General features: G+C 39.7%; 1 protein-coding gene across 1 annotated transcript in view; it reads right to left on the reverse strand.

Annotated features, from left to right (window-relative positions):
* The window catches only part of RBFOX3 (RNA binding fox-1 homolog 3), a 3506422-nt gene that overhangs the window by 3003045 nt on the left and 480173 nt on the right, over nt 1-23204 (reverse strand). The window contains exon 2 of the mRNA XM_044068066.1: nt 816-882. The gene's annotated coding sequence lies outside the window, so the exon portion shown is untranslated. The remainder of the gene's footprint in view (nt 1-815; nt 883-23204) is intronic.

Raw genomic sequence — 23204 nt, forward strand, 5'->3', positions numbered from 1 at the left:
AACTCTCAAAATGGAGTCTGTGACATTCAGAGGATGTCTGCTATCAGACGGATGCTGGAGTATAGAGTCTAATAGCCTAAATGTATGTGTACTTGATTTCATCCTTCTCTTACAGCAGTTTGTGAAAATCATCACTTGAACTCAGCTTGCAAACAATATGGTAGTGCATGTTATTTTTCTCAATAAACTGCCACAGGTATACACATTACAACTTTAAAGAGCAGGGTTTCATCAGTTATTCTCCCTGTCATTCATCATATGAATAGTTCAAAAGCTTCTCTCAGAAATACAGTGCAAACCAAACTCCGTCTGCTTCTTTCTGGCAGTGATTCACATAAGAAGAACTCTGTATTAACTTTTACCAGATTCAGCATCAAACTACGGTATTGATACTGACAAGCTGCTATGTGGTGCATTCATGCTTTTCAGCTTTATAAAAAATGAACAATACTGCAGATGAATAAACTCTCTTTGGTACAAATGCCTTGAAGCAGAACTAGTTTTCTGCTTGCAAACCCTGACATTATTTTGCCCAATTCATTATTAAAGATTAACAGTTTATCATGTTTGCTTTCTCTTGCTTGAACTCTGGTAGATATATATACCCGTTCTGAAAACCTCAAATGATTGTGTTGTAATGCAACCAGCTCAAGGAGCTTTTTTTTTATCCCGATGCCTGAGTGTGTATGTGTACAATGCAGTTGTGTTTCTGATGATTCCTTAAGAACAAAACATCATTCAACTTAGAGGTACATTTTTACAAGTAATAGACAAACACTAAAAGAAAACTTTAGAAATAAGATAAAAATACTTACTGCCCTTTGCCCTACTTGTAACTTGAACCAATGTAAATGAACTCTAATGTGCGTATCAGTAAGGTACCTAGAAATACAGAAAATGCAAATGAAATGCACATTATTCTTTCCAAGGGCACAAACAAATCTCTCATGAATTTAACAGTACTTTTGTTTTGCAGGTGTGGTCATTGTGTATATTATTTTCTAAACACAGTTTCAAAGTGAAAAATAAAAGTAGTGCAGTGCCCACCATCCAATTTTCTGGAGAAAACAACCAACAGAATGTATTACAATGTTAAAGTTTTAATCACGGCTACATTCAAAAAGTGATATTATTAAACAATACCTGTTTCTCTGTAGTGACCCCAATTAAATAATTAAAAAGATGAGACTCCTCTGATGTTCCATTTAAAACATAAGCATTTATGTTTGTGTGTGTGTGTATACATAGATATATATATATATATATATATATATATATATATATATATACACACACACACACACACATATATGTATATATATATATATATATATATATATATATATATATATATATATATATATATATATGAAGATACACACAATATTATACATATACAGATAGAGGGACAGATATCTATATAGATATATAAGGTTTTATTTGCCAGAATGTACACATAAAGACTCACAAATTATAAAGTAAAAAGTAATTAGCACTAAGAAGTCATGTAGCTGAAACACTGCATGCCTTTAAGGGGTCATTTGCATATGTCCCATGAGTGGACATATGGGAGGTTTCAGCTATTACCCAGTGAAGACTTTAGCTTGGGTTTGTCCTTCTTGCAGTTTTTACTGAACGGTTAGTCTGTTGCGTCTTTCGGCTTTTCCCAGTTAGGGATCGCCACAGCGGAACTCTGGTCCGCTAATGATTGGCAGTAGATTTTTACGTGCCGAGTTGCCAGCTCTGATGCACAACCTTCAACAAAGGTATGCCCATTCACGCATGTCTCCACACAGAAGACACTCTAGCTGAGAATCGTACTGTGAGGCGACAATGCTACCGCAGCACCACCACCGCAGGATACTGAATGGTTAGTCTGTGTGACCCTTATATCCCTTTGGCTTGGATCTTATTTGAGATATTTTTCAGGTTTCGTTTTAAGTTCTGTGTTTCTATAGCATAGCCAAACTACCCATTTATGCTATACTGATGAGATTGATAAAAAGGCTGAAATATGCATTTCTACAGGTCATGGGGTTTGGCTTTATTGGCCTGAATGTATCCATAAAGGCTTAGAAACAAAAAATAAAAAACATGAGTATTTAGAACCTGGGTACCTGAAACTCTATATATTCTTAAGGGGTCATTTGCATATATTCCCAGGCCTCCATTACAAGGGGATTAGGGTGTTACATAGTGAAGATTTCACCTTGAATATAAGGTTTGTCTCTCTGACCTTTTTACTCTAAGGTTAATATATATATATAAATATGGCCAGGATTCAGAAGGAACACACAACTGAGCAATAAGTGTTCTGCCAAAATAGGCTCTTTAACACAATCACTAAAAATGTGATTTAGAGAGGCACCTCATCCACAATGAGGAAAGACCTCATTATCAGCTAATTTGCATGTCTTTAAATCATGTGAGAATTGCTGGGATCACCACAAATACTAAGAAGCACTTTTCTGAAATAGTAACAACTGGTGGCCCATGCATAGCATTAGCACTGGCACTCCCTCATTTACTCCTCCACACACATGGACACATTCAAAACAACAGTCACACCCATGAGCGCCCACATGCACACACACACACACACACACACACACACGCGCGCACACACAACAAAAGCACAAACACATTATCTCTCACTGCCCTTGATGTTACACAACACCCGTGACTCTGCCTCTCATAACTGCTCTGTTCCTTGTCACGGACCATTACACTTAGTAATGCTATTCATTAGTGTTTCATACTTTTTACTGTTTACAACATGCTAACTGCTGCACACATTTTGTTCTATTTATGTTTAACATTTCTTATAGCAACTTTTAATCATTCCTAGTGTCTAGTATACCCTCTCCATGTATGACAGTCTTTTCTCATTACTCTAGAGCAGTGTAGAGAAATGGCAACAACATCTCATACACACATGCATGCAACATGCACATACACACACACACACACTCAACACACAGCAGACAACCCCTCACTCAGTCATGAACACAGTCACCCATTCACACACACACACACACACACACACACACACACACACACACACACACACACACACACACACACACACACACACACACACACAAACTCACACACCAACCTTATCTATCCTCTAACACTGCCTCCTCTACTGTGACCTTCCAGGAACACACATGCATTCACACACACACACACACACACACACACACACACACACACACACACACACACACACACACACACACACTCATCTGAGGCCATTTATACATGTGCATACATGCTGCCAAACTCAAACACAGGCATGGGCCTACCACAACTTCCTAACCACTACTCTCCCTGACGCTTAACACCATCTTTCCCATTGAAAGTAACGGGTGATCAGAGAATATTGGCACTGTTAATTAGCATACCTGGAGAGGTTTATTTATACAGCTGAGTGGTTCTGTGAATCACATATGTTGCTAATTAAAACTTCTGCTTGTCTTCTAGACATTTGAATAACTGGCCCCTGTTTCCCCAGGGAATGGTGAGCACATACATGAATGCATATCCCAGGTGACTGAACAATAATCTTAGCATGTTCCTGGATAGTGCTAAAAAGACAAAAAAAAAGACCAAAAGCCTGGAGAAGAGTTAATTTCAAAAATCTCACTTCTCATTATTTCTTTTTAAGACTTATTTTTATGGGGGTTGGAGGGGGGCAAGCTCTTCTCAACTTACATATACTAACTCTGAGATTGCCACACCTTGGAGAAAAGAGAATATTCTAAGGAATGACACCTCAGACTTGCTATATGTAAGATGGTTTTTTTGACGATTCAGTCTCCGTGTTTTGGAACTTGCTCTAGTGGGTCATGACATTTCAAATGGTTGCCTTGTTGAACCCTGACTACTAACAAGATGTCCCCCTGTGAGTAGGATAACATATACTTAATGAACTTTTTTCATCAAACCTTATCTCTGTTAAGCCATCCTTATCTCCCAGGATACAGTTTGACCAGGCCTGATACATTCCTTCCCATTAAACAAACATAATTCAGCCTGATATTTCCCATGGAATTACATCTGAGTACACAATAGCAGTTATATTAGGGTCTCAGTGAAAATCAGTATCTTGAGCAAGACACCATGGACAAAGATTAAGTCTTGGTCAGCATCAGGTAACTTAAAAATGACTTCTTCTTGCAGCCTGACTACAAAGGACTTTAACCAAGGTTTTCATTACAGGCTGAGATCATTGCTGCTCAGTTTCATCACTAAGAAGTAAGTGTGTAGTAGTAAAGAAATGAGTGGCTTTAATCTCACAGCAAAATGCTTTAGCGTTAGATTTTGAAAGCTGTTCAACCTGACCATAATGCATGTGAGTCATCTGCAGACACAAGCCAAGGATGATATGCCAGTAGGAGGCAAAACTGTAAAGAAGGGTCACTGGGCCAGGGTCAGTTTGGTAATAAGCTACATCTGGGTAACCCCTGCTTGGACAGGGCTGTTATTCTGAACAAGGCACATAATACTAATGCTCCTAGGTCAGCCCCAAAAAAATATACACTAATACCTAAATTGTTCTTCCCAGTTAATAAAAAGAATGAATAAATTAAAAAAACATAAATATGCAAATAAAATGCATACTTCACTCAGACAGAGGTTAAACAGGTGACACAGTCTGTTACTGTGATGAGATTGTTAAGCAAATGCAATAGGTTAATGTACCATATAAACCCTAAAAGTGAACTTCAAGGAGAAGGGGGTAATCAAGACTTCCAGTGACAAAGGTGGAGTATACATTTGGAATGCTAGCAACTCTTTTAATATTTGTTTTTGTTTCCTAATTAATACATTACTTTTGTATTTTTTAAATAGTGGCAAAACCCTCTGTGTCGAATCTACTTTTATCTGCAAAATCAGTGCGTGTTTAAACCAACTCTTCATATAGGTGAACATGAATGAAGAAGGCAAAATGGCTGAAATGTTTTATTTTACATTACGTTTGATCTTCTAAATGTGTAATACAGTTACTGTAATTATACTAGCTCAAGTTCTTACCACCAAATCAAACTGACATCTTAAAAGTGATGTAATATAGGGTAGACAGCCATATAATATAAAAGGTTTATATTTTTTGTAATTGATAGAATACCACAAAATATGGACAGGGGTGGTGATGTGAATAATTTATTGGAGGTAAAGGAATGCCTATGGCAACATAGGTTGAACGCTTGTAATTTGCCAGGCATTAACAAACATGCTTCCATCTCTAATATTCTTAAATGTAAATCTTATCTTATTTGAATAGTTTACTATTGTTGTATCTGAGAAATTGATGATAGGAACCACATGTTTTATGTTAAATATATATTCTCTTAAAACAAAAACATTATATATATATATTTATTTATAGTGTTTTTATTGTTTTAATTTTTGAAAGAATATGTATTGTATTAACATATTTACATCAAGCATTTTTGTAAAAACTTGGAGCATCAATATTGATTTTAAGTATTCGTTAAGATATATATACAAATATAAATATTTGTATGAATATGTTTATATATTATTGCATAGAAGGTAGGAGGCGTTTATTTTAATTATTTTAATTAATATGTATTACATTATAAATGAGTCAAGGTTAGCTTAAATGTTGATTGGAGAATTTTTAATGAGAATACCTTAAAAAGGATATGTGATTTCAAAGCATGTTTACTCTGATGAAACCCATGGATTAGATGGGTGAAAGTGCTTAGTGTGTATGGAAATTATATGTTCGTGCTTCGCTGCTAATATATATTTCGTGTTATTATTTTGTTATCACAGTATTGTTTATTAAAGGTCACATTGTGATTGCAGTTGCCTTGGAATTATTTCTAAATGTAGATTTGTACTTTAAAATACTAGAGACTGAAAATGAACCCCGCATCTTAATACCCTGTTCAGTCTCAGCCTCTCCACAGGATATGTGCCCAGAGAATGGCACACGGCAACGGTGGTCCCGCTACACAAAGGTGGGGCCACAACTGACCCTGGGAACTACCGACCAATAAGCCTGACCAGTCTGATCTGTAAGACTATGGAGCGAATCATTATGGAACTCATAAATGGAGAGATTGGGAACCTCCAGTCGCTGGACCCCACACAGTTCGGCTTTGTCAAGGGCAGATCATGCCTCCTGAACCTGGTGGATTTCTTTGAGACAGTTACTCAGGCTATAGATAAGGGAAAGGAGGTACACATGGTTTACCTTGACCTTGCTAAAGCATTTGACACCATTCCCCATTCAGGTATTATTGATAAGCTCACCAGCCTGGGCATAAACCCTTACGTCACAAGATGGATCGCAAACTGGCTCTCAGACAGATCCCATAAAGTAAGAGTAGCGGGATCTATGTCCGAATCCAGACCAGTAACGAGTAGTGTGCCTCAGGGCTATGTCCTGGGGCCACTCCTGTTTGGCATATACTTCTCACAAGTACAGGCAATCATGGAAGAGCTGTGGCTGACTAAGTTTGTGGACCGCAAACTGGGTGCTATAGTCTCTCCGGCCGACATGGAGATCCTCCAGAAGGGCCTGAATGAGACTGACGCATGGTGTCAAAGCCATGGTCTCAAGCTAAATGCAAAAAAATGCGTAGTAATCCCCTTTGGAAAAAACAGAGTACCCGTAAACTACAACATAGGAGGTAATCCCCTGAAATCTGAAGAAGAAATAAGGGATCTAGGGACCCAAGTAGATAGCCAGCTTTCCTTTGATAACCATGTTGCCAAAGTGGTTAGAAAATCCTTCTATGTGACACATCTGATCATGAAAGGGTTCGCATCAAGATCTAAGGATGTAATGGTGCCCCTCTACTCTTCCCTCATCAGACCCATTATTGAGTACAATGCACCAATTGGAATGTACCTGGCCAGACATCTCCACCAGCTGGAGAGACCACAGAGGTACCTAACCAAGAGAATTACTGGCCTCAAACAGTTGCCCTATGCAGCACGATTGAAAAAGCTAAGACTGTTCTCTGTTGCATACCGCTTTCTCAGAGGCGATCTCTGTCTAACGTACAGAGCCATGTCCAACCCAGAATTGTTGAACAAGCTCCATCTTAGCAAAACCAAATCTACTCGAGCTACACGCTCTAGGCATATAAACCTCAACACAACAATTAATAGAACATGCTGGAGGGATAGATTCCCTTCGCAGAGACTTCCCTTACTATGGAACAGGGTCTCGATCAACATAAGATAGTGCCCCTCACTATCACTCTTCAAGAGGAACCTTGATGTGTGGATGGGTAACAGAAAGTTCACACCAGGGATCACACCAACAGCACAACTAGATAGGGGCCAGGGGTACTAGCTGCTAGTACAAGGGTCTAGGGAACTACAAAAGGGGCGGTGAATACCGCACAACGTGGCTGGGCTAATATATGCCTTCGGGCAGATAGCTCAGTACCAAGCTATGAACCTACTAATGCCTGGAGGTCTAGATGCATCCATCCTCAACTGTCAGATGCACTCCCTCATCTCAAGTAAAACTTTTAAATCACCTCCTCTGTCATTAAATGGAATTCTGTCTATTACAAAAAACAGAAATCTCTTAAAATTAGGGCAACTCAAACTATGGATATACAAGGCATTGTTAGTTCTTTTGTTCCTGATGTCTCTTAGGTGTTCCAGGATTCTGAGCCTTAACTTTCTTGTTGTTTTCCCAACATAGAAAGTAGAACAGCTCAAAAATGTAGCAATGTACAATACCATCTTAGTATTACAATTACAGAATCCAGGACACGTAATAGTTTTATAGAAGCCTTGAACCGCCACGTAAGGGCCATTGTTGATAAACTTACATATACTACAAACTCCACATTTACTCATTTTGGAGCTCTTATATGTCTCAATATTAGGTTCAACTTCCAGCAATTCTTTAAGGTTCCTACCCCTACTATATATAAAAGTTGGGGTGTTACCTATAATACTTATAGTATCACTATCAAAAGAACCTTGCCAAGTATCCTTAATAATTCTAATAATTTGTCCTGCCTGCCCATTATATGGCAAATCATAGCCCGTTTTTTGTGTTGTGCATGGGACTTTGAAGCCAACTCATTCCCCTCCTGGATTTCCTTCATTAAACCCCCATGCAAAATAGGTTTAAAGGATGTAGTTTCTATTTCATTTCTAACTCTGGACAAAATTTCTTGTGGATAACCCCTTTCTGTAAACATAGCAGTCAAGCTGGTCAACTGAATGTTTAGCCGTTCATCCTCACTAATCAGCCTGGATAATCTGACCATTTGGCCTTTGACCAAGTTCTTCTTGATATAGTGGGGATGACAACTCTGAAAATGCAAGAAACTATTAGAATAAGTTTTCTTGCAATATATACTCATATTTAGACTTACATCACATATGTTTTTGTATAACAATATATCCAAATAATTGCAGAAATGGAATATGTCTCTGAAAAGAAGCCTAGTCCATTCATTCGAACTAAGGTATAATTTAATATGGCTCCCTATAAGAATTGTGAGATTCATAAGTGTAAATCCTGCAAGTGTGAGAAATAAACCAGGATTTCAAAAGAAATACAGCAAATGTCACAATTTGCTGTAACATCATTAAATCATTTTTGCACCTCCCCACATTGGGTAGGGGTTAGTTTTGCAACAAACATCCCTGGGAATTATAATTTCTAACTTTGATATTACTGTCCTTGGAGTAGTGAGAATGCCAAGAAACCAGAGCCTTGATCTTATCAATAATTCCCCTTAATCACACTTACAGTATCTCTGTTGAAAGATTTTCAACAGTCCTCATAATTTCAAAGTGGGGGGTGTCATTTAATAAATTTCCCTGCACTCTTTACTTTGGGTAAATTATTAGAATTACTTTACCCTCTTTTACAGTTACTAGCTTGAACTTTTTCTTAACAGAGTGGCATCATCGCTTTACTTAACTAAATGCAAATCATTTTAACTAAGATGAACTGGTATTTGGCATTATAACTTGTGAGTTCTAACTGCAGAGCACATATTAACGTGACCCCACACATGCACATGAAACAGTCTTATGATTTTCATTCAGGCACTAGAGGAAGATATGCAACACCACTGGCCTCGGTGACAGTAAGTTGCCCAATTCAACCATTAAATAAATAGCAAAACTGTTGCCTTATGCCGACCTATAACAAATCTCAGTATTACCTACCTCAGAACATAATGTTGTCATGGATACCACCCATGAATAGTGCTGTGTAGAGCATTTTGCAATTATGGCACATGTATTCCACATTTCTCCAGCTGTATATGTAATGGAATTAATATATTTGAATTTTAGCAGTACATCGCAAAAAAATGGCACTGTGTAAAGTGCCAGGCAACAATGGCAAAAAATGAAGGATGAGCTGGAATATATATATATATATATATATATATATATATATATATATATATATATATGTGTGTGTGTGTGTGTGTGTGTGTGTGTGTGTGTGTGTGTGTGTGTGTGTAATATAAGTAAAAAAATGAAGCCTGAAGAGGTAGCACAGTTGTAAAAATTAAATCCATAGAGCAAACAAACATAAAAAACACTGTAATGCTGCAGCGGTAAAATCGACTGGTTTAATAACTTTCTAAAAAACAATAAAGAACAACAAACAATAAATGCTTTCACTGACTGTATCAGCTTTATCAGACCATAAAACAAAATACAATCAATTAAAATAAATACTTTTAGACCATTCAAAATCCACCAATGAACTAACTACTTTTCAAGTCATATGTACCCTCTAATTACTATGTATTCACTTCACCTGAACAGCCCTCTGGCTTTGAGAGCTGGCTTTAAAGAAACCTTTCCATTTAATCCTTTACATTTATCTTCTTAAAGCTGCAGGATCCAATAAATTCTCTTGGCTCTGTTTTGTTAGAAATATCACCTAACCTCAAATCTTCAGATATCATTTATCATTTTGACTACCATAAAACTAAGGCTGTATTCACTACTAGTATATATAATGTGTTTAAGCTAGCAGGTTTGTCTCATCTGACTAATACATCTAACGTGCTCTCTGACCCTTTCCATCAGTGTTTTGCTTGCCTTGCCAATATAAAAACTTTGCCAGGTGTCACAATGAGTGAAATACACTAAATTATTTGTCTGCCAATTAGCTAACATATATATGTATGTGTATATTTATATGTATAATAATACAATTTTTGAAGCAGCTCTGAATGATATGCAGGATGAGTTGAGAAACAGAAGATACAGAGACCATGACATTAACATAGAATTGAATAAGGTGAAAGATCTAAAGGAAGGGTCAGCCAGACTGTATTTCTCAAACACTAGGTGTATGGAAAAAGTGAATGGTGAAGGTAGAGATCATGTTTCAGGTGCACCGATATGCCTGTGTTTCTCTAATAATGTTACACCTGTTTCGACATTATCATCAGTCCCCTTTTCCCATTTTTTACATGGGGTCGGGGACTCATGTCAACTGTTGCCATCTCTCTCAATTTAGTGTCACACTCATGCCTTCTTCAACATTCATGCCTGACTGACAGATCTTCTTTCACACAATCCATCCACCTCATTGCTGGATGTCCTCGTTTCCTCTTATCTTCTGTTCTCTTTGATCTTTTCTGCAATTGGACCTACTTTGGCTTCTACTCCTATGGCCTCATTTATTTGTCTGTCCCACAGAGTGCATCTACCCTTCTCTGGCACGTCATTTCATCACCTCTAGATTCATCTGCTCTGCCTTTACTGATCAGGTTTCTGTACCATACGGTAGTACTGCTTGCACCACTGTCTTATACACCTTACTTTTCAGCTTCTTTGGCATTTTTCTATCATAGATTATACCTTGCACTTTATGCCAGTTGGTGGTAGCCACTCTGATTTTAGCTTTGACCTCTTCATTCAGACTTCGCTTCTTCTCAACCATCCCCTCCTAGATATTTGAAGCTATTTACATGTTCCACTATCTTCCCTTCTATCTCAATTCTCAGATTCTTTTGATTTTCTTGCCATTACAACTGAAAAGCCGAAAGGCACAAACAAACAAACAACTGACTTATCTGTGCTTAGTTTCATCCCACTAAAAACAACCATGAAGCCTTCTCTAGTTATACCAAAAATCTCCACGGCAATACCCAGGTTTGCTCTGAGTTACTGCACAATGGTACCTCCTATACTGAGCCAAAAGATATTGCCAACATACTGGCTGACAGATTCAGTGCCAGCTTTACCCCTCTCACCCCCACTAAAGGCCCAATCACAATACTGGAGGAATGCCAGAAACCCAGCATTACTGCAGCACAGGTTAAAGCTACATTGTCCAAGGCCAAGAATACGGCTTCCATGGGACCCGACAATATCCCTCAATGTGTTCTACATGAACTACAAAGTGAACTGGCACCACATCTGTGTGCCTTGTTCAATCACAGCCTCACCTCAGGCTTTGTCCCTACTGAATGGGGCACTGCTACAGTCATCCCTCTCCATAAATGGAGAGTGACTACAGACCCTGGGAATTATCACCCCATTAGCCTGATGAGTTTGATATATAAAGCTAAGGAACACATCATCATGGACCTAATTAACAAGGATAGAGGGAATCTCCAAACACTAGATCCCACGCAATTTGGTTTTGTGAAAGGTAGATTATACCTGGTCAACCTGGTTGACTTCTTTGAGTCAGTCACCAGAGCTGTGGATGAGGGCAAGGCAGTTCATACAGCCTGCCTCGATCTGGTCAAGGCCTTTGATACCATTCCCCCATTCAGGAATTGTTGATAAACTCACGAAACAAGGCATCAACCCCTATATTGCTAAGTGGTTTGCAAATTAGCTCATAAATAGAACCCACAGTATGAAATTAGCACTCTCCAAGTCAGACTGCCGACAAGTCACATGTGGAGTCCCACAGGGATCAGTCCTGGGTCCTTTCTTGTTTGGCATGTACTTCTCAGAAGTCCAGGTCAACATGGAGGGAATCTGGCTGACCAAGTTAGCAGATGACTGCAAGCTGGGAGCCATTATTAACTCCCCAAGTGATGTAGAAATCCTACAGAAAGGACTCACTGAGACCAATGACTGGTTTCGAAACCATGGCTTAAGCTTAATACCAAAAAATGCATCGTCATCCCCTTTGGGAAAAATTCAGTTCCCATTAATTACCACATTTATGGGAGCTCACTGAACACTGAAGGCATTATAACAGATCTGGGGACACAGGTTGACAGCAACCTGTCCTTCGACCAGCACATTGCCACTGTGGTCAAAAAGACATTCTATGTGGTACATCTCATTACCAAGGGTTTTGCATCCAGGAAGTAAGTGGTCATCATATTTCTCTACTCTTCCCTCATTAGGCCACTCTTCGAGTATAATGCCCATTTGGCATGTACCTCACTAGACACATGCAACAGCTGGAAAGGCCACAAAAGTACCTCACGAAGAGAATCCTAGGCCTTAAACACATGTCGTACATGGACAGACAAAAAAAACTCCAACTATTCTCTGTCTCATATCATCTACTAAGAGGCGATCTCTGCTTGAGTTAAAAGCCATGTCTGACCCAGCTTTGTTAGAAATGCTACATCTAAAGAAATACCAATCCCTCCACACCACATGCTCCAGAGACCTCAACCTCATTACCACAATCAACAGAACATGCTGGAGGGACAGGTTCATAATCCAGAGACTGTCCATGCTCTGGAATAGACTTCCCATATATATCAGGCAGAGCACCTCACCGGCCCTCTTCAAGAGAAATCTTGATGAATGGATGGGAAATAGAAAGTTCACCCTGGGGATCACTCCAGTGGCACTACTTGATAGAGGCACTGGGAACTAACGACAGATGGCAAAATGCCAGGGCACTTCTATGGGTTAGGCCTGTAAAGGTTCCAGGGTCATTAGCCTAGTACACACCTATGAACCTATAAACCATGTGCCTTCAGTTTTGCATTCCTTCCCCCAATACTTTGCTGAAGTTTTTGCTCAGAGTCTGCCTGTAATGCCACATCATCTGCATACAGCAACTTTGTTGATCTGTCCCCTCCAACCTGTTTGCTAATGTAGTCCAGCACCAGTATGAACAGCAGAGGACTCACAGCTGAACACCAGTGTACACTCACTCTCACAGGGAACCCCTTTGTGAGGTCAAACACTGTTCGTACTTGCATCACCGGGTTCTTGTACATAGCCTGCATTAATTCTATCAATGTTTCTGGGACTTCGAACCAGCACAGTACAGCTCAGATCAACTTTCTTGGGACCTTGTCATATGCTTTCTCCATGTCTAGGAATGCCCAACTGGACTCTCTCCTCTCTAGCTTCTTCTCATTTGTCTCACTGCAAACAATTGGCTATTTGTGTTACAGCCTTATCTGAATCCAAACTGCTCATCTCTCATCTTACTTTCAACTACTCTGCGTATCCATTTATCAATCACCCTCTTCAGAGCTTTCATGCAATGTGATAGGAGTTTGATGCCTCTGTAGTGTCCACAGTTGTGGCTGTCCCCTTTGTTCTTATACACTGGCACGAGTTTGCTTATTCTACAGTCACCTGGGATATGCCTTTCTCTCCACACTGCTATGAGCCATTTCTCCCCTATCTCACCCAGCATCTTTATCATATTTGCTGTGCCCTCATCTGAGCCTGCTGCTTTCCCTGACTTCATTTTTCTTAGTGCTGTTCTTACTTCTTCTATGGTGAGTTCTTCTTCTTTTCTCATTGTTGGCTGTGTCTGGGGCAGTACCACTTCTGCAGGTGGTTTTCTTCATTTACAAGCTGCTGAAAGTACTCCTTCTGTCTCCCTTTGATGTCCTGTGGACAGGTGAGCAAGTTGTTGCTGGCATCTCTTTGCAGGGTTTCTGAGTTTCTTCTTTACCTTTCTGTCTTTGCCTTGCAACCTGATATAGTTTCTTTGTGCCACCTGATTAGTCACTTTCCAGAAGCTGGTTGAGTGCCTCTGATGCCCTGTCCTTTCCTGTTGCAACTACTTTCTTAGCTTCTTTGTTAGCCAACAAGTAGTCCTTCTTAGCCTGGTCAGTTTTTCTATCTCCCACTTTTTCTTGCACTCCTTTCTTATGATGACTTCCTGGAATTCTGCATTCCACCACCAGCTTTCCTTATGTACCTTATTTCCATACCTGGCTCAGCCATATATCTGTCCTGTAGTCCTCACACATGCTGTTTTGAGGTGCTGCCATTCTTCTTCAACTCCACCTACTTCCTCCTCTTCATGGGGTGCTAGAGCCCTAATTAATTCCTTGAACTGTTGTATTTTCTCTCCAGTCACCTTCCAGGTATTTAGCCTGGTCTCTGTTGACATTTGAGTCTTCTCTGACCACTGCTTGCAGCTGATTGTGGCAACCAGTGGTTTATGCTGGTGGCTGACTGTTTCACTGGGGATGACTTTGCAATCATGGATTCTACCCCCATGCCTTTTCATTAACAGGAGGAAGTCTACCAGAGGTGCACATTAGTCACTCTTGTATGTGATCTTGTGACAGACTCTCTTTCTAAACCATGCGCTGGCTACTAAAAAGCTGTTTACCACACAGAAGTCTAGACTGGCCTCTCCTTCTTTACTCCTGTCGCCCCACCCATGTGGACCCAGGCAGTCTTCGTATCCTGTTCTGTCTGTCCAAATATGTACATTCAAGTCACCCACTATCAACACCAATTCATGTTGTACTGCTTTATCTAGTAAGTTCTCAACTGTTGTCTGAATGCACTCTTTTCCTAACTATCACAGCCCTGTTGTGGGGCATAGGCTGAGATTATGAATACTGCCCTATCATTACACTGGAGTCTGATTGCCATGAGTCATATTACACCTATTTGTGAGATTATAAAATGGAATTTGCATATTCTATTGTCAGATAGTGATTTACAATGTCTTATAGTTAAAGAAACGAGATTTACTTTTAAGAATAAGAAATCCCTCAAGCGCTTGCTATGTTATGGGCCAGCTAAGAACTGTGATTCCATCTCTGTTAAGGGTACTTTTCATGTAGAAGTTGCAAAGTTTGCTCCTTCATTAAGCTTCAGCTTTAGGCACCCTACCACAGGCAAAGTCTATGAGTTTAATGTTTTAGCTAACTGGCAAACAAATAATTTAGTGTATTTAGCTCAATGTGACACCTGGCAAATTTTTATATTAGCAAGGCAAGCAGAACACTGATGGAAAGGGTCAGAGAGCATGTTAGATGTATTAGTCAGATGAGAAGAACCCTCTAGCTAAACACATTATACATACTAGTAGTGAATAAAGCCTTAGTTTTATGGTAATCAAAATTATATCTGAACATTTGAGGTTAGGTGATATTTCTAAGTATTGATGGAAAGGTTTCTTTAAAGCCAGCACTCAAAGCTAGAGGGCTGTTCAGGTGAAGTGAATACATAGTAATTAGAGGGTACATAGGACTTGAAAAGTAGTTAGTTCATTGGTAGATTTTGAATGGTCTAGAAGTATTTATTTGAATTGACTGTATTTTGTTTTATGGTCTGATAAAGCTGATACAGTCAGTGAAAGCATTTATTGTTAGTTGTTCTTTATTGTTTTTTAGAAAGTTATTAAACCAGTTGATTTTACCTCTGCAGCATTACAGTGGATTTTATGTTTGTTTTGCTCTATGTGTAAATATCTCTCTCTCTCTCTTTCTGTATACACACACACACATGCATAAATATATATATATATATATATATATATATATATATATATATATATATATATATATATATATATATATATATATATATATATATATACATATACATATACACACACACACACACACACACACACACACACACACATATATATATATATATATATATATATATATATATATATATATATATATATATATACACACACACATATGCAGGTCTATATTAGAAAGTCGAAATTTCACAATTTTGAATGTTCTAACACTGACCCCTTTTTAGCGAACGCTGACAACATCGAACATGCATAACATCAAATTTTTTCCTACATACAACACAAGCACACCAAACAAACAGCAATCCACACACATACACCTAAAATCTTACAGCTAACCCTACACTAAACTGTACAAACACCACTAACTATCCACTTACCTCAACCCAAACCCTAACCCTAAGGTCCGTCACTATCGCGCACTCACCTCACCCGTGCCCTAACCCTAACTCACCTAACTCGCTCCCAATCGCACACTTATCTGAACCTGACCCATAACTTTCCACCACAGCACTCAAAATAGCGAAACGACAGAAATGGACAACCAAATTCTTTCCCTAGGAAAAAATTTGGTTTTCTGTTTCGCTATTTTCAGCATTCGCTGAATAGGAGTCAATGTTAGAACATTTGAAATTATGAAATTTCGATGTTCTAATATAGACCCATATACATGCATATACACACACACAAACACATACATAACTACTGAAGATATACTTTTGGTACAAGATGCCTTTGATAAACTCACCCACCTTTAATATGGAGAGTTTATACATTAAATTATACTTTGGGTATGTATAAAAACACATTAAAGCCATCCTGTGCTATATCCTCTCTACAAATAAATCTTAGTAGGTTTTCTCTCAAAGCTGGAGAGAGTTATATCTAACCATTGTAAAGGTAGTGCATGTGATCAGTTGACATTGTTTACAAAAATCATAAAGTAGTAAAACAACAGGACAACAAAACACTTACTATATACAAAAGCAGTTGTGAATGTCATATGACAGAAATAAAAAGAGATTTACAGGATCATCATTACAAGCCACATGAAAGACATATATCCTCAGGAAACTGTTGAAATGGGAGAGAGTGGAACATTCCATAAACCACCATGTTAGCAGAGTCCAGAAGCATTGGGCCAGATATGTGAAAAATCCAAAACCAAAGGATACCAGCTGCATCCCTGGAAATACTAAACAACTACAAGATGGCAGTAGAACACAATTGCCAAGGGGCAGCCTATAGAGGATGGTTGACTTTTTCAGGTAGGGAAAGTAAGGATAAGAAAGGCAATAGCATTCTTAAGCAAAGCAGAAATACATTGGTAAAGATATATGCTAGCTATATAGTAACTGGGCGGACTCAGTGTCTGAAAGGCCATGCTAAAGAACACTGATGAGACAAGAGAAGATTTAGGCATGAAAGACGTTTAGGAAACTCCTGTAGACTCATAGGCAAATACTAGGCTAGCTGGTTGCTAATTATATATTACCCTTAATGAGAATAACTGGAATCATACCATAGATAACTGGAGGGGACCTATGCATGGGATAAATCATTTGGCAGCTGCATCTCTCCATAAGTAGTACGGGGGAAGTCCTGGGAAAAAATTTCTGTTTCCCATCCATAGACCTAAGTTGCATTTGAATTTAGAGAGAGATGAACTTTGTTTTATATGGATGGGGATTCTGTTCCACAGCAGTGATATCCTCTGGGAGATATACCTATCCCTCCAAACTGTTCTGTTGATGTTGCAGAAGAGGTTTTGATCCTTAGACTGAGTAATTCTGATCCCATCTGACTTGCTAATGTGCAGTAAATGCATTAGTAACACGTGGAGGATGCCTTGTAGGCCAGGCATAAGTCACCTCTTAGCAGTTTGTAGTATACCAAGTATAGTAATAGGGCTTTGAGTTGGTCTGTACAGGACATGCTGTTTAGGCCTTGTATCCTTTTGGCAAGGTATTTTTTGGCCATTCCATTTGTTGCCAATATGCCAAAGGGGCATTATATTCAATGATTGGCCTAATAATGGATAAGTAAAGGGGAGAAATTACATTCCTATATGTAGACACAATCCTTTAGTTTATAAGTTGTGCAATATAGAAAGACTTTCATAGAACAATAGACACATGTTGGTCAAAAGTTAGATCACTCTCCACATAAGTTCTGAAATCCCAAACAACTGGGTCAACTTTAAGGGGAGTATTGTCAATGAGGTAGTTCCATGGGATAGATGTCTTCCGAAAGGATACAATAATGCATTTTTTGTCATTTAGGTTCAGTCCATGATTTGGCAGCAGGTATTTATGTGGGGCAAAACTTTTTTGCAGTATGACTAAGTCATTTGAGGATTCAGTGACTGTTCCTATCTTGCAGTCATCTGCAAACTTAGTCAACCAGAGCCCTTTGGTATTGGCTTTTACTTCAGGAAAGTAGATGCCAAGCAGGAGAGGTCCAAGCACAGAACCCTGGGGGACACTCCACTGATATATCTTGGAATATATCAGGAGATAATTCTTGCAGGAATGAGAAAGTCAAGAGCAGCATTCCAAATGTAGAATGAAGCCAGATAAACAGTCTTCAAAACTTCCAAAGCATGTCAGTGATATACTGGTACAAGTGCTTGTATTCCAACATCAGTATCATGAATGCAGTGTGACCATGGCTGAGGGGAGTTTTACAGCCTCCAGAGTGCAGCAGCAATCCATTAGTTCAAATGCTTCATTCCTGCATGAATAAGGAAACCAATGCTATGATTCAGCATGTAGTATGAAATACATAGCCTGCAGAATCCCCAAACTATGTGAGTAATATGTTGCTGGCAGCCAATGTGTTATGCAAAAACTGTAATAAGTCAATCTCAGTGTCAGGAAAAGGACTGTTTACAGACACAGGCAGTCAAGGGACACTCATATGCACCTGCAAATGCTTCTCAGTATGCATTTTCAAAAGTTGTGCATTATCTGATGACAAATGACTCAGTGAATTTATCCAAAAGCATGACTTATAGCACAGTTGTGTACACTTCCCATAAATGTAGATGTTCGAGTGTATTCACTGTTGCAGTCATTACATTTGGGTAATCTGCTGGCAGGTTGCACTCAGTCGGCCTGAATATCAAAGTCGGGTCCTGCATCAGTTGCTGTCTCCTCTTCCATGACGTCAGGTCATCAGGGGTATAAAACATGTAGCCAATGCCATTTTCTTCAGTTTTTCTTGCCTCAGATGTCAGGTGCCCCCCAAATGGGGAGCAAATATATATATATATATATATATATATATATATATATATATATATATATATATATATATATTTATATATATTTAGCAATTGTAACAACATAAACTTTACCATCATCTAAAAGCAAATACACCACAAAGTCTGTAGAATATAGTGAAGGAAAGAGAAGTTCTAGAAAAAAGGGGGATGGTGGGTGGGTAACCCGGACTGCAACAGTGAATACACTCGAACATCTACATTTATGGTAAGTGCACACAACTGTACTATGTTCTTCGTGTTTCACTGCTGCAGTCATTACATTTGGGTAGAATCCCAAAACTATGGATGGGAGGCTGGAACTAAATAGCATTAGGAGTGGCTATAAGGCCCTGCAGAACTGCAGTGGCAAAGCCTGCCCTGGACTTAGAGAAGAGGGGCAAATGATAATGTTTGTAAAAGTATGAACAGAGCTCCAAGTAGCAGCTTTTAGAATGTCTTTGGTTGGCAATCCTTTGAGAAAAGCTGCTGAGGTAGATGCAGCCCTAGTGGAATGTGACCTGATTCTCTTGGGCACCGGTTTACCATGATGCAAGTAGCAATAACGAATACAGTAGCTTCTCCACTTTGAAATAGTCTGCTTTTAAATAGCCTTCCCCTCTGATCCTGCAGCAAATGCCACCAATAGCTGCTCAGACTTTCTTAGAGATTTGGTCCTGTTTAAGTAGAATCTTAGCTCTCTGTGTACATCCAAGGAATGCAGAATCTGCTCCCCTTGTTCTGCGTATTTGAGTAAAAAGTTGGCAGATTTATAGTTTGGTTAAGAGCCACACTGGATACCACCTTAGGCATAAAGGAAGGATTGGTCTTGAGGGACACCCTGTCCGGGTAAAATGTAATAAAAGGCTCCACAGCCATGAGGGCCTGTAGTTCTGAAACCCTTCTTGCTGAAGTGATTGCCAGAAGGAAAGCTGTTTTCCAAGATAAAAACTTCATATCTGCAGTAGCTGCTGGTTCAAATGAAGGCAGGGTGAGCTATTCCAACACAAAATTGAGGTCCCATGCAGGAGTTGGTGATCTTCTGGGGGGCCTTAAATTTTTGGCCCCTCTAAGATACTGTTTTAGCAGAGGATGAGAAAAGATGGGAGGCCCTGTGTTGTAATGAGCCAAGATGGCAGAGACATGGATTTTTACTGATGAAAAAGATAGGTCCTTGTCAAGCATTTCAGTCAAGTATTGTAAAATCTGAGGAATATTTGGCTTTGCTGTGTCCGTTCCTTGTGCTTGGTTCCAAGCGCAGAATCTCTTCCATTTAGATTTTCTAGTACTAGGCCTTCTGGCTTCCAAAATGACATCCATCACAGATTTACTGAGAGGAGGAGTTTGAATAATTACATGATCAGCCACACTGCCAGGTTCAGAGTTTGGAGCTGATTGTGCAGAATTTGATTGCTCTGCTGAGACAGTAGATGAGGTACTTGAGGCAAGTACCAAGGAGGTAGTTGAGACATATTCCTTAGAATTGGGTACCAGTGCTGGCAAGGCCAGTCCGGGGCAATTAGGATCATTTTTGTTTTTTCCCGTCTAACCTTTAGTAAGACCTTGGGGAGAAGAGACAGAGGAGGAGAGGCGTAGACTGATAGGTTTTTCCATCTGAAGGATAGGGCATCCACTTTCCATGCTTGTCTGTGATAAGTCCTTGTGCAGAATTTGTCCAGTTGATAATTTTGGGGAGAGGCAAATAGATCTATATCCGGACTCCCCCATTTCTCTGTTATCATGCTGAAGAGTTGTGGATCCAGTTTCCACTAGTGAGGGTCCATAAGATTTCTGCATAGGTCATCTGCCAGAGTATTTTGTTTTCCTGGCAGGAATTGAGCTTGAAGATGTACTTGGTAAGTCAAGGCTGTGTCCCACAATGCCATGGCTAGTCTGCAAAGGGGGTAGGAATATGTAACCCCCTGCTTGTTTACGTACCACATAACCATGGTGTTGTCCGTCTTTATCAGTAGTTGTCCTGGATGAAGTAAGTCCTTGAAGGCTGTCAGGGCATTCTGAACAGCTAACATCTCTTTCTGGTTGATATGCAGATGCATTTGTTTTGGGTTCCATATTCCCTGAATGCATCTCCCCACCAGTTGGGCCCCCCAAGAAGAGTCTGATGCATCTGTAGTTAGGGTTTGGGTGGCAGGGGGTAGAGTGAAAGACCATCCCATGTTCTGGTGGCATGCCTCTGCCCACCAAAGAAACTCCTGTTGTAGGCAGGGAATGAGAGGAATCATTGTTTCCAGACTGTGACAATGTTGACTCCCTAAACTTTTTAGATACCACTGTAGTTTCCTCATATGCAGGCTTGTGTATGGAATTAGTAGAATGCAGAATACCATGAACCCCAAAGCCTGCAGAATTTGTCTTGCAGATAACTGGGTTTTTGTTGCCATCTGTTTGAAGTAAACAGTCAGTTGCCTTTGCTTGTCTGGTGTAAGGTTAGCCATCTGGGCAGTTGTATTCAAGCTTGCACCCAGGAATGTAATCTTTTGAGAGGGTACCAGTTGTGATTTCTTTTCGTTTATTGTGTACCCTAAGCATGTTAGAAGCCTTTTTACAAATGCCAGATGTTGAAGACGAATGTCCTTGTTTTCTGCTTGAATGAGACAGTCGTCCAAGTAAGGATAGATTTGTATGCCTCTTTGTCTGCAAAATGCAATTACTGGTGCCAGGCACTTTGTAAAGACCCTGGGCACAGTAGATAAGCCAAAGGACAGTGCAGAGAATTGGTAATGCATGAAACCAGCCTTGAAGCAGAGGTATCTTCTGCACGATTCTCTTATTGGGATGTGCAGGTATGCCTCTTTTAAGTCTAGAGTCACTAACCAGGCATTCTTGCCCAGCATGAGCAGAAGCTGTTACAAAGTCAGCATTTTGAATTTTGGGGTGTCCAAGAATGTGTTCAAAATCGATAAATCCAGTACTGGGCACCAGGCATTGTCTTTTCTGGGTACCAGGAACAGTCTTGAATAAAACCCTTGCCCTTTTTCCTGTTTCTCGTACTGGCTGAATAGCCCCCATATCCATGAGGGACGTAACTTGTTTCTGTGCCTCTGCCCATTGATTTTGTGGCAGATCTGGCCAACCGTTTGGAATTAGCAAGGTATGGAAATGAAATCGGTATCCCTGGGATACTATGTTTAGTACCCACTTGTCCTAGGTTATTAACTGCCAATTTTGAGCATGAAGTGCTAATTTTCCCCCTAAGGGGGCTGCCAAAAGGTAAGTGCTTGGTGATGGCAGAGGGAAGTCATTGAGACTGTTTACTGTAGGGCTGTGCTTTGTTTCGTCCAGATTTGGAGGAAGATGCACCCCATTGCTTTGACCTGTAGGAACCCTGTGATTGGTATCTAGAGCTTTTTGAGTGCCTGTATTTGCCCTGTTAGGCTCTGTCGGACACAGGAAAGGACCAATTTTTTTGTAGGCCAGTGTCTACTGAATCTGGGTGGCTGTACTTGTAAGAAATCTTTTACAGTTTGCATAGATTTAGCTTTGTCTTCCATTTTCTTTAAAACCTCTTCTGCCTTATTATCAAACAGAGTATCATGCTATAAAGGTGCATCCAACAATTTAGCTTTAACATGATCAGGCAGATTTTGCTCCTTGAGCCGGGCATGCCTTCTAATCACAGATCCAGTAACTGTGGCCCTGCAAGAGGCCTCCAAGGAATCAAAACCACATTGCAAAGTATGCTTTCCGACCTGTTCTGCTGCATGCAATAATTCCTGTAATTCTTTATTTTCCACACATTCAGAAATCAACATAATTTTCTGTTTCAATAATCCCATAACATGCTGTTGACATTTAAGCATATGAAACTGGCAGTTTAAGGCCCTAATTGCCAATGTTGCAGACGTATAAACCTTTTTTTCCCATCTATCCAGCGCCCTGGAATCTCTGTCAGAGAGGGTAGGATGTTGAGGCCTTTACACCTTTGGGACCCTGTGAGATAGTTTCAGGGTCAGCAGCAGGATTTTTGAATAAAAATTTGTGGGAGTCAGGAACCCTGTAATATCTGTCTGGCTTACTAGGAGCCAGAGGTAGGGAATCAGGAGCCATGCTTGATTCTGAAAACACATTATCAACAATGTCTAATAGAGGAGGTATAGCCAAAGGCCTATGCTGAGGAAGAAGAAGGAAATCCCTAAGCCTCTTTTTGGATTCCGAGAAATCCTGACTCTCCCAATGAAAATGTTCCCTTAA

Source organism: Protopterus annectens, chromosome 4.part0 (assembly GCF_019279795.1).
Source record: "Protopterus annectens isolate FY-2018-M chromosome 4.part0, PAN1.0, whole genome shotgun sequence".
Lineage (NCBI taxonomy): Eukaryota > Metazoa > Chordata > Ceratodontiformes > Protopteridae > Protopterus > Protopterus annectens.